The following is a 13,307-nucleotide window of genomic DNA, read 5'->3' on the forward strand; positions in this document are numbered from 1 at the left end:
CCTCCTTGCCTTTCCTTCAACCATGGCCACATTTGGGCAACTGCAAATGAAAGATTGGGCATAGGCAATAACATGTGAGTTAAAGATATTTCTCAAAGCTTTGAAAAATGAGGGGGCTTGCCCAACATTGCTGAGAATGCTCTACAGGGACTCGTTTTTAGAACCATTCATCTTTGCTTTAGCTTTGTAGCATAGAAAGAGCATATCTAAACCTCTGGACATATTTTGACAAAACAAGATTCCTTTCTGTATCCTCAGCACCTGTAGCATTGCTTGATGTTGAGTGGGGAAGGACATGGTAAACATGTGTGGGCTGGAAGGACTCCATCAGTGACACAGGTGCCCAATTAATTTAATGAACCTGATTAAGATGTTCAACCATCATGGCCAAGATGCCTGCTTTCAGTTAAAACACTTGTACCCTGAGGAAGTGAAATAATTTGGCCTCCCTGGCCCTCCATTTCCCCTTCTGCAAACAAAGGGATTGTACTTTATCTGGTTATTTCTAGCTTAGTGAAGGAGAGAGGTCAAATTCACTGTATGTAGTCATGGGATTTCATTTTCCCACATGAGATACATGATTTTTAGGTTCCTTTCCTTTCTTTTTAACTTTTCTCCTGTTCTTTCTGCTTCTTCCTCCTGCTTTCTCAGTATTTTCTTCTTACAATCACCCACTAGAAAATAGGAAAAGGCAGGTGGGAAGCACATCTCATGCCCTAATTCTGTTCTTTAGTGTATCTTCCGTAAGACCTGATCATGGAAACACTGTTAGGGTGCTGTCTATTTTTATCGTTCTCTATGACTTATATTTCAGGTGTATTGCAACTCTGGCTATAATTTCTATCCTGGATAAGGTGAAGAATAAAACTAATACATGTCCTTTCAGCTGGGCATTAGCAAAACCCACCTGATGTTCCTTGAGACATCTTGCACCAGCCACCTTGCAGCGTGGCTATTTTAAATACTTCATGTGATGATTAATCATGTGCCTAAAGTAAATAGATAAACCTTCAGATACAGTTCAGCTCAGCAAATGTTTATTCATCATCTCCCATGTGCCTGGGTTAGGAACTAGGTGTATAGTGGGTACAAAGATGAGTGTGTCTAAGCCTATGATGGAGGAGGCAAGAGAAGCTGAGTGAGAATTTACTCATGTGCAAGTTTACTTATGTATCAGAAGAAAGATACAAAGTGCTTAGAGGATTAAAGCAAGGAAGAAATTATGTATGTTTGGGGGGGTGTTTGGAAAAATCTTTGGGGTTTGACAGGGTGCACAGGTATGGAATTCAAACCTTCCTCTGTTGTTAGTGGGGTGTTGTGGGAGGCTTTTACACCAGGAAACCATGATCCCACTGGCACTTTGGGAAGATAAATCTGGCAGAAGTGTTTGGAGTAGTTGGGGGTTCAGGGTGGGGGTGGGGGCTGGAAGGAACTTTCTCTATGTCTTGCTCCTGGTTGTAATGCTTCTTTGCCAATCCCCACTCCAGTGGTTGGAGCAGCTCACAGCTATAAAAATGTGTTGACCCAGGAGGTTTAATATTAACCAAAGTTATAGTCAAAGTCAATTTGGAGGATTCAAGAAAAAATCTGATGCTAATAGAGAAATAGAAGTCAATATTTGTAATGTGAGTCACAGGCTCAAAATAGAAAAGTAAAACACATCACTGCTACAGCTCCCAGAGGGCTGTGGGTTACACAGTGCAGCAGATCTGTGAACCAGGCCTGACCACCCTCTAGGGCTATTTTAAAATTTCCTCTGGCCCCTTCCTCTAATTCCTAAATTCCAGAGCATGATATTCTAGTGGAACTTACCAGATATCCAGACCTGATGAAGTCATGGCTTGTTTTGAGTGGGTCAATGGAAAAAAGGGTATTTTCTCTCCTAGTTGTGTGTAAACTTTCTCTCTAGTGACGTGACATGGAACTAACTTATCATGATTTTATTTTGTAATGCAGCTTCTTTCCATAGTGGCTATCACTGTTTAAGTCCTAATCTCCTGCCTATTGCCTATTTTGGAGAAGGCAAAGAAGAGGTACAGGAAATAGAAATATCCAGAATGACTTATATTTTTTGTTTCATTCAAGATTTGATATATGAATACCAAAAAGGGGGATGTTGTCCACTGAGAGGTTCTGAAAGGTTGAGGAGACTTTGGAATTTTCCTTGGTAAGATGTTCCTTGGGAGCATTGATGTGGCTTTGTTCTGACTCTGATGTGAATTCAGGACTGAAGCTTGAATGTGTTTTACTGAGAACATTTGTGAGAACTAGAGAATTAATGAGGATAAAAGAGAAAAATGGGCAAAGTGTAGGGAGCATACCCTTTGAATGTATGTTACTTTCTTAACATAGTGCTTTACTCAGTTGATGATGTGGAATGTACAACAATAAAGGCTAAAATTAGCTGCACTTTATCCAATCCAGTGTATTGGAACATCACGGAGCCAGATAACATCTTATCATTAGTGCCCACAGGAAGAGAAACTCATTCAAAACAGAGGTTTCAAGAGCTACAGTGGGTTTCATTTTAGTCTGATGTTTACAGTTCAGAGTGCCTTTAAGTTGAACCCTCTGGATGGCCTGAGAAATGTGTTATACTAGTTCCCCCTTGATTCCTTTTTATTTGGTTTGAAGTAAGCCCAGCTTATAAAGTTCTGCTTGGACAATCCCTGCTTTAGTAAGGTACTTATATTACCTGGTGATGAGGACAACAGATGACCAGACAAAGAAGAAACAGGGAGTAATGATGAGTGATGGGGCCAGGGCAGGCTTGCCTGGCAAGTATGGGAAAAGTTAGGCAAATAGCTTGAATGCTCTGTCTTAGAGTTGGCCATTTTCCCTCCTTCCCAATCCAGACCTGGTCAAGATTGGGTGGTTTATCATAAGTCACCGATGCCTGACCTAGCATCTGCTTCCTCATCAGCACAATGGTCATAACTGCATCTCCCTCCCATCATGTTTGGAGAAGTAATTAATGCTTATGAGGTGTTTTGAGATCCCTGATAAAAGACACTCTACCTGCCCAGGGTGTCATTACATTATTTTATTTTCCTCTTTATAGACAGGATCAAGCCAGTGATAATTTAGAAATGGGACAAATTTGTAAAATGTGTACAGTGAAGGCCACCTTAATTGGATTTATATCGGACTGGACATTGCACTTGAACTGCGCACATAAGAAGAGGTGCTGAGACATACTTGGGAAATCGCAATTGCTTTCAGATTGGACTGTCAGGTTACATTTCATGACTTTTTTGTAGACTTCCTTAGAAATGATAAATTATTAAGAGCATCTGCACACATCTAAGTCTATCAAAACAGACTTAGTACCTGGCTTCAGAAATGCCCAAACTACACATGACCTTTTGCAGATTTGTTTCTGTTCCTCTAGAAGTTTGTGTTTCTCTTTGGACAATAGACAGGATGTATAGTAACTGGTAATTTCAGTTTATTATGCTCATGTGAAAATTGGATAGTCACCAAACCCTTCAGGATAGGATCCTCCTCTTACAAAACTCAGAACTATGATGCATGTGAGGCACAGATTAAGAGGGCTTTTTTTTTTTCCTCCTCGAGGAAGGGGCACTGGCCCAAAAGCTTTCATGGTTATTACAGGATACTTCCATCAGATCTTTCGAAAGAAAGGTGGAGATGACCAAAGGGCAGGAGGTCACCTACGTAATAAGATCCACGTGAGACATTAATTAAAATGGAATGCTGAAGGAGGATACCTGTGTCCTGGCTACATAATTCCCAATAAAATTACTCTAAGTTGACCTTCGTTTTCCTTGAGATTTTTCCAAAAGGCCACATCCTATTCCATCTTATTTACAAGAAGTTCATGGATGATAAAACTCAGGGGATTGGCAAATGTCTTGAAATGAATGCAAATGTTATCCACCTGTGCATTTTTTTTCTGGGAAGATAGTTTATTCTTTTTTCACATTATTTCTAACATGGTCTGGGACCCTTAGGAACCACTGTATCATGTGTACAGTGTAAAGGAATCATGTGTATTTGAGCAAAAATGTGAGTGAAACATATGCAGGATAGATTTGTCTCTACATTCAGATTAGGCGCATTATTTTCAGACTGTATTTAATTGTATTTTCCTTAATGCCACATCCTGTTTTTTAGTGTCCTGTAATCCTCATCCAATCACAACTGTTCAACCAAAGTCTGAAGTTGCATATGAAGTATGTGACCTTTATCCACTTGTATGTACAAAAAAGCATCCTAGGGGTGTGTCAATCACAGCCCTTCTCAAAAGAGAGCAAAGATCATCTCTTGGAATTTTGCCTAAGGTTGAAGGGGGAGGGGGGAGGGACAAAGGGTCAGTGTCAAGGTGGGGCTGAGACTGTACATTCCAATCAGTTTCCATTTCCCTTTCTCCACCCCATGTAACATGCCACACAGGTGTTTTAACCAAGAGACAGACTTCAGGGAAAGGACAGGTAGTATAAGCTAACGATAAATCCTGGAACAGGGTAGAGATATACAGAGAAGGAAACAGCGACATTAAACTCTGAGTTGAGAGAAGAAGTTTGGGGAATACCCTGTGGCCCATATTGTACAAATGTCTACAGGGTTACCCAGACTGATGATCAGGGCTGGAGGTAGGGAGAGGCAAAGGGGATCACTCCCCAACACAGTTCTCTTACGAAATGTATGTCTTTGAAAGGCATAAGCTTTAAGCTCCCCTTCTACCACATGAATAGTGACTATGCCATGAACATGTACACCCAGAGCATGCCCCAGCCAATGTCTTGAGTGGACTAGGGTTAGCTAGGGCACATTGGGTACCTGATCTGGTAAAGAGAGAAACTGAGTTTAGGCAGGGCAAGAATTTAGAGGCCCTTTATATATCAGCCTGGCTACATAGAGCAGAGGTTGCCAGCAGTCCAAACCACAGGGTCTGTGCTCAATCTAGCATATGGAGATGCCATCCCCAAATTTCCAAAGTCTGCACCATATGCTTCTCCTCCCATCAAGAGAGAGAATGTTTCCTTACCTCTTGAATATGGGTTGATCTAGGGATTTGCTGTGACCACTTGAATGCTGAGGAAGGGAACACTCTGAGATTTCCAAACTCAGGATTGAAGAGACCTTATAACTTCTGCTTTAACACTAGTAACTCTGCATCACCACGTGAAAAAGTTATGCATCACCACGTGGAGAGAGAGGCCCTGGAGGATGAGAGACCATTTGGTGGTCTCTTGAGGAGAGACCAGGGGGAGAAGAACCAGTGTGTTCTAGCAGACAGCCAGCATGGGGGCCATCTTGGTTCTCCCAGCTCTCAGCCTAACTCAGCCAGCATCTGAGCGCAGCCACATGAATGAGTCCCGCCAACCCCGAAACAGACAAGCTGTACCACTCAGCCCTGCCCGAATTCCTGACCCACAGAATCATGGACAATAAAAAGATGGTTCTTTTAAGCCACTATGTACCAAGGCGATATACAACACACAACTGTAGATAATTACAACAGTGTCTAAGTAGTCCTGGGAAACTCAGGCAGGATGTAAGATTGGATCCTCTCAGATGTGCTAAGTGATGTTTGGAAGTGGGAGACTTAAGGAGAAAAGTACCAGCACTGTTATCTTTCTGGTTTAGAATGAAACTCCCGAATTTCTAAAGCATAGCTCTCTGGGGACAAGAGTGGCAAAATTAAGAGCATAAAGGCTGAAGCCCTCAATGTAGACTGTATAATGTTCACAGAGGTCAATCCATCCATCCCACCCCTGCTGTGCTGCTGCTGAGACTTCTAACAGGCTATCTGTCTTGATTGGAACTACTGTGGATGGCTCTGTAGACTGGATGCTTGGAGTGTTTGCTGGGGTTACCTCAACCAGCTGGTGCTGCTCTTTCTACCAGTTCATGTGCCCACTGCCCAGGGGAAAGCGGAAGAGGAACCCATTCTTGCCAAACAGACACTAAAGAAGGTTTTGTGTCAGACATTTAACTATCACACAAAAAATAACTAAGACATGGTTCCTATTTGCAAAAAGACCTCCGTATTGGGCTGTACTTTATTATTTGTCTTCCTTTCAAATCCGCCCTTGGTATTAACTTTAGTCAGATCTCCCATAGCCAAAGCATGCCAAGGAGATAGAAATCTCCTAGGAGAGCATTCTCTGCTGGCCTCAATGACAGGAATTCAAGCCTGAGTACAGACTCTACAGTTCTGCTTCTCATCAAAGGAGGGCACAAAGCTGCATGGTTTTGTTTGTAAGTCTGATACCCACAGTTTTTTTTTTTATAAGCAGATTTATTCTCAGTGACTCAGTGGATAAAGAAATATTTAAACAATCTGCAAGAAAGTATTGAGTCTATATTATATGAGCTACAAGCTGAGCCAAATAGCAAAGCCTTCTTGACATATTTTCCTGGGCATAGTATTCATTTGCTGTTGCTGATGTTTGTGTTATAACTAATAGGTTTTGATATCTCCATGTTTTGTATTGAATTTCTCAGAAGTGTGGAGAAGTTGAGGCAAGGGTTAAAATTTAGATCATCAATTCAATTCCTCAAATACAGTTTGGTAAGAGTGAAGAGGAAAGGGGGGAAATAGATTATCTATAAACTAATCCCTCTTGCTACTCTTTAACTGAAACCATGAAGAATGAACCCAAGCTTAACACACTTTCATGTCTTATATTATGTTTGTGTGCATGAGTTACAAGGGTATTGATATTGCATGCATCATTGTTCCTTTTAGAGTCCTTCGTGCAATCCCATTAGGTCCCTATTTAGCCCAGCAAATAGTGCCATAGATTTGGAACAGTTTACCTGCCTGGTCTAACTGGGATAGACTTTACTCAGATTAAAAAGGGTTAAAGTTCCAAAGGAATCACTAACTCTCTTTTGTTGGGAAAAATCCTCCTAATCTGACATTTCCTTACATTCCACCCATACCTTATGCTGGAGGAACTAGATTTCCTGGTCTATGGTGTATGATTTAATGATTTGTGGAAGGCAAGAATGTTAACTTAGTTGATTAGTCAAAACTGGCTGATAAGGTATCAGACAGGTTAATTTGCTACTTTTCTAACCTCTCCCAGAGAACTTGAACTGAAGCCTCCTTTTCCATAGATCATCCTTATTGCACTCCACCTGAAAAGCTAAGAATTTATGAAGGAAACAAGCATTTTGTTCCTTGTGCTTCCATTTGTTCCACCATTTCATTCCAGGCCAATAAGCCTTTATTTGTGATAACCTAATCTTTTCCTCAACAATCAATGGTGATGTCACAATTGGAATATTTTTACCTCAGATAGAAAAAGAGCACTGGCAGATAGACCCTGTTTACATTGAGAATAGGGTTTAGCAATAGGGGTAAAGAGGCATTCTAGATTTCATTCAAACACCAACTGCTATCAGAGTGTTATCCCAGAGACAAACATCCAGAGATCCTGTGATCTAAGCAAATGCTTTTCTCTTGTGTCCTCATTCCTTGCAACCATCACCTCCATTGAATCCTAGAACCCCAGACCTAGAGGTAACCTCCAAAGAGCAGCTAGGCGGACCTACCCTTTGCCAGTAGAGGTTTATGAATTATTTGCTTAGCATAGTCTGAAGAGCCTTTTTATATGTATTCTTGAGAAGGTGATAATCTGAAATGAGCTAATAAAGAAGTTGTTGCTTTATACACCTTTATCTCAGGAAATGAGAAGGTTAAAGTCAAAAGGTTTAAAAGTGAATTATAAATTGAGATTATCTTAACTGCATCCTCAAAGTACTTGGCATTTAAGAAACCAAAGACTGTTTCTAAATGATAAAAAAAAAAAAAGCCCTCTGGGAGTTCACATACTATTCCACAATATATTATAATCTCAGAGATTTTTAAAAAATTCTACCAATAAGATGCAAATATTTATAATAGTACGTACAGAAGATACATTCAAGAGTAATTTAATCTAGACCGCCAATAAATATTCAGACATTTCAAGATAATCTATACTTCTTTTTCTCTGCTAAGGTTTTGTCATTATTAAATCACACATGTGCTTGCATGCTTTTACATGCAAGTACACTTTTTTTTTCAATTTAAATGGGTGATATACTTGTGAGGAGTGTGGGTATCACATGTGGGCTGAATGGGAAGTAAAACTCATATTTAAGTATTATCACCTGTAGCATTATGTTGTTAACATTACAATAGGCACAATAATGCCTCAACTTTGAAGACCAGGGTAGGACCGAGTTTGGAAAGAGTGATGGTCCTACAAAAGGAAATGATAAATATTTAGCATCAAATCATATAGACTCCAGTAAGAATTGCATTGTAATTCTATGCATTAAGCAAATGTTACTCAATTTAACTGACAATGAGAAAAATGAGAATCAGGCAATCCCTTGATTGTTTTTTTAACCCAATTTCCTCCTAGTTTCAGAGTAGAAGCAGGCTTATATATAAGACAGCCTCTCCAGATATAGGGATAAGGAAGCCCTCCACTTGTGACCAGGTAAAGGAGATTTTCATTCTCCCTGCATTATACATGCATAGAAGGCTTTCCAACAGGGTTATATACGTGGGGCTTCTGATCCCCTGGGATTTCTAATCAGCCCTACTCCTGGGTTTTCATTTATTCCCTGGTACATTTATTCTGCCCTAGAGTGTTGCTAGTGACAAAGGAAGAAAAGAAATGGCCAATTTAAGTTCAATGTTTCCAACTATCCCAAACTGCATTATAGTAAAAACAACCCACAGAATGCCTCACTCCTAATTATCTAAGACAAAAGTGTTAAATAGCACTTCATTGCTTACCGATTATTAAGAAATGAATTCTTTCAACCCTTGGGCTTCTTTGAAGCAATTATTACATGTGTAGATCAGATGGACAGCTGTAGAACAGAATGTCACAGACATGACAGTCATGGTGCTGTGAAATCGGTGAGAGGAGGGGGGTGCTCAAATGGCAGAAGCAAATCATATCAAGGAAAAGCAATGCATGTGACAAAGGAAACAGAGAGACCAAGGACAAGGAAAGAGCAACCAGGAGTTAGAAGGGATGTAATATGTGGTGTTTAGGGCATGAATTTTTCAGCCAGCCTTGGCTAAGTTTCATAAACTAGTTCTGCAACCTCCTGGCTATGTGACATTGGGTATGTTACTTAACCTCTCTGATTCTCAGCTCCTCACCTCTAGAATTATTCTAATAGTGCTACCTTCAGAGTACAGTCATAAGGGGTTAATGGCATAATGTACGTGAAACATTTAACATAGTGCTTAAAACAAACTCAATGCACAGTTGGTGTTGTATCAGAAATTGTGTTATTACTGTTATTAGTGTGAGCTTTAAAAGCTTCTGCCAGAGGGGTGCCTGGGTGGCTCAGTCGGTTGGGAGTCCGACTTCAGGTCAGGTCATGATCTCACGGTCCATGAGTTAGAGCCCCACGTCGGGCTCTGTGCTGACAGCTCAGAGCCTGGAGCCTGCTTCAGATTCTGTGTGTCTCTCTGCCCCTCCCCCGCTCAAGCTCTGTCTCTGTCTCTCTCAAAAATAAATAAACATTAAAAAAAAATTAAAAGCTTCTGCCATAAAATGCATATATGCCCCCAAAAAGGTCTATGAAATCTAGCCATTTGTAACTAAGTTAGCATGTGTACTAATTAATATGTTCACTTGAGGAGGAATTCTTATTCATTATTTCACTCATTTAACTAGTATTTATCAACCACATTATTCCAGGAACTATTCCAGTTATTTAGAATACAAAAATGAATAAAATAAGAGTTCCTGCCTTCAAGGAACACCTAGTCTACAAGGGAAACAGCCACATAAAATATAGGAGGTAAAATAAGTTTGCCATTGTAACCTTCAGATACAGATGGCAACCTGGAAGGTCATTAACTCATATTGGAAAGTCATGACAGCCTGCTTGGAGACAGCACCCAGTTTGGGTCTTTTTTTTAATTCACATTTTTTTTAAGTTTATTTATTTATTTTGAGAGAGAATGTGAGCATGGGAGTGCCAGAGAGAGAGGGAGAGATAGAATCCCAAGCAGGTTCCATGCTGTCAGCACAAAGCCCAATGTGGGGCTGGATCCTATGAACTGTGAGGTCATGACCTGAGCCTAAACCAAGAGTTGGATGCTTAACTGGCTGAGCCACCCAGACACCCCCCAATTTGAGTCTTCTGAGTAGTTTTCTAGACTGCAGAACAGAGGAAGAATATTCCAGTTAATGGGTCCATCTCAGCAAAATTACCAATGCATAAAATGCTATAGAGTGCCAAAGAGTGGAAATCACCTGAATGTGTGGGCCAGGGAATTGTGGGAGATGAAGATGGAGAATAACATAAGATAATGTCATATAACAAGTTGAAGGGTAGGAAAGGAGGCAAGAGGGAGATAGAGTTTGAAGATGAAGAAGCTGGTGGGAATAACTGATCCAAGCCTGAAAGAAATAGGATGAGACATCAGGAGTGGTCAATGCAGAAGTGACTGGGTCTGCCCTGAACAGAAGGAGAGACACCTCATCTTCTGAGAATGTGGACAAAGAAGGAAGTAAAGATGGGTGTGGGTGAAGATAAGTTTATAGATAGTGGAAGATAGCAGTCCACCTAGGAGAGCTTCTCTAATTTTAATGTAACAGAAGCAAAGCTACTCATTGAGATTAGGAGTGTGAGCTTGTGCTGAACTGGAAATTTGAAGAGGGTGAGAAAGTCTGGAGGAGCAGCTCAAGGAACTAAGCAACTGTGAATGAATGAATTGTCAAGTTGTGCAAGGGCCCAGTAGAGGCTAAGACAATGTGTTTGTATGACACCAGTTGGCACACTGAGTAATTTACTTTAGCCAGATTCAGTTTCCCAGGTTTAGGAAAAATAAGGGAAAATAAATGATGGTATTGCTCCAGATGCAGCATGAAAAAAAAAAAAAGAGAGAGAGAGAGAGAACATAAGGAAATTAAGTGTGCTTGTGAGAAAAGAGTTGGGATGATCACACGGATGACCCAGGCTACATAGACAGAGACAAGAGGTCAGGAAACAGTCAAGATATCAAGGATGGAAGCATTAAAAGGTCAAGAGTCACCATAGGGAGAACAGAAGAGACTTGGAAGGATGGGAGGTCAGAGAGTAGAATGTCAGGGTTTAAATTCTCTGGTATATAGTAGTTCTGGGTAGTGGCCAACTAGGGTGTGGGTCTTGGAATGGGTAGCATCAATGGAGTGGAATTAAAGTTAGTTTTAAAACGTATTAGATGGGCTAGCTATATGGATATTGTAGACTGATCACAAAAGATACATTGGAGATTATGGTTACAATTCCAGTGTCAGTCTCCACCAAACGATGGGATAGATCAGATCAAAAATGACAATGACAAGAGCAGGAAGGTGATGATACAGTCATGTGGCTTGAACTTCAAAGAGGGCTTTTTTTGTGCAAGGAAAATAAAAGATGTTTTGGAACCATGAAAAGACTATCCTTATGATGCCACAGCGCTGGGGATTTGAGACAATGGAACTTAGGGTCATTCCATTTTGAAGGAGAATGGAGAGAAGAGAACCACTAGCCAGAGAATACAGTCTAGATGTTGTGGGGAAGGAAATACTGGTAGGCTGGAGAGTTCATGAACACATGGCCACTTTAAGTGTGGTCTAAGACCAGCAGCCTTGGCACTGCCTGAGAGCTTGTTAGAAATGCAGGATCTCAGGCCCTAGCCTAGACCTATGCAATCAAAATCAGCATATTAACAAGATCCTCAGGTAATTTGTATGTCAGTAAAAATTCTAGAAACACTACTCTAAATATAGTCAGGAATGATTATAAGTGGGAAAGGTAAGAGTGAAAATAAATTGTTTCTGATGATCTTATCTCTCTATTTCTGCTCACATGAGAAATTAAACTTCTCCAGGGAGTAATAAAATAGTACTCTCAATTCAGGATGTCAAAGCACCATGAAAATATCAATTTTTATTCCTTGTAGGCTCAATGAATTAGTTCCTGTCTTACATTAATTTATGTGAGGTGAAAGAGTGTCAGTGACCAATAGGTTTCTTCCCTTGGCTTCAGAGAGAGAGAGAGAGAGAGAGAGAGAGAGAACAACAAAAAGAGTTTTCTAAGGGGTACATGGCTTTCAGATCGGTATTGGTGGGGGAGCCAGGAGACAGAGCCAGGGCTCAGACTTCTCCACAACTGTGTGTTCTATAAGCATCGCACCACACTTCCTCCTCAGCCAGTCAGTCCCTCCTGGCCAAAAAGCCAAGAAGAAACGATGCCAGGGAACCGGTAATTGTATAGCTTTTCCAGTGTACTGCTCCAGATCCACATAACGGACATGTCAAAGCCTACTCTCCCCTCTGAACATTTAGCAGTGACCAAATGGGCTGGAGGAAGTGGGAAAAATACCGTGAAAAATCCTGGGCTGCACCTCAGAGACTAATAAATAATTACTAATGGGAAAGAAAACAGAGGAAAGAGAAAAGGCAAAGTAGCAGGCAAGACAGGCAGAATGGATTCTGGCCCACAAAAGGGGAATAGACTGGGGGTTAAGTACAATTGAAAAAAATCTCACACACACCAAAAGCAGTGACCCAAAGACAGCAAAAGACAGAGAATAAAGCTAATTGGGGAAACTTTCTGTTCTCACATTTGATCCCTCTGTTCACAACATTTCAGTGACTTACTGAGGCTTGGAATTGGACTGCTAAATCATTCAGCATATGAGATTTGTCCCAAGTTAAATGGATCTCTTCCCCTTGTAGGTTTTTGGATACTGGCTTATTTTTAGGGAGAGAATTTGAGGGACTCTGCTAAATTATTGATGTGAGGGAGACTTTAACCCAGGCATCAGAAATGACCGAATGGAGAAGCATGGGCAGGTGCCATATTGTAATTTGTTCATCTCTTAAATTATGTAGCATATGTATCACAATATATTGAATTTAAAACCTGAAGTATGACATTCAGTGAATAATTCATACTGGCTCTTTCATTAAGTGTGAGATGAGGCTTAGGATAATGATATCAGATTTTAGCTAGTGCCTCATTTAAATACAGATGTGGAAAAGGAAATTTCTTTATCACTGCTATAGAGAAGGTATTCATGGCTGTGTAGAAAACTGGAACTGAATCATAAACACACACACACACACACACACACACACACACACACACCTTCTTCAAGAATGATCCAGGATAAAAGTAGATAATGCATTACTTTTAAAAAACATATTTCATTCATCCTTTTCCTGCCTAACAGTTTCTTTAAAATATAGAACTTAAAGATGATTATCTCACTAGGAATATTGTTTTCTTCTCACAGAAGATTCTGATCCCGAGAAACATGCCTGAGATTTGAGGAATGA

The sequence above is a fragment of the Panthera tigris genome, chromosome A3 (genome assembly GCF_018350195.1).
Source record: "Panthera tigris isolate Pti1 chromosome A3, P.tigris_Pti1_mat1.1, whole genome shotgun sequence".
NCBI lineage: Eukaryota > Metazoa > Chordata > Mammalia > Carnivora > Felidae > Panthera > Panthera tigris.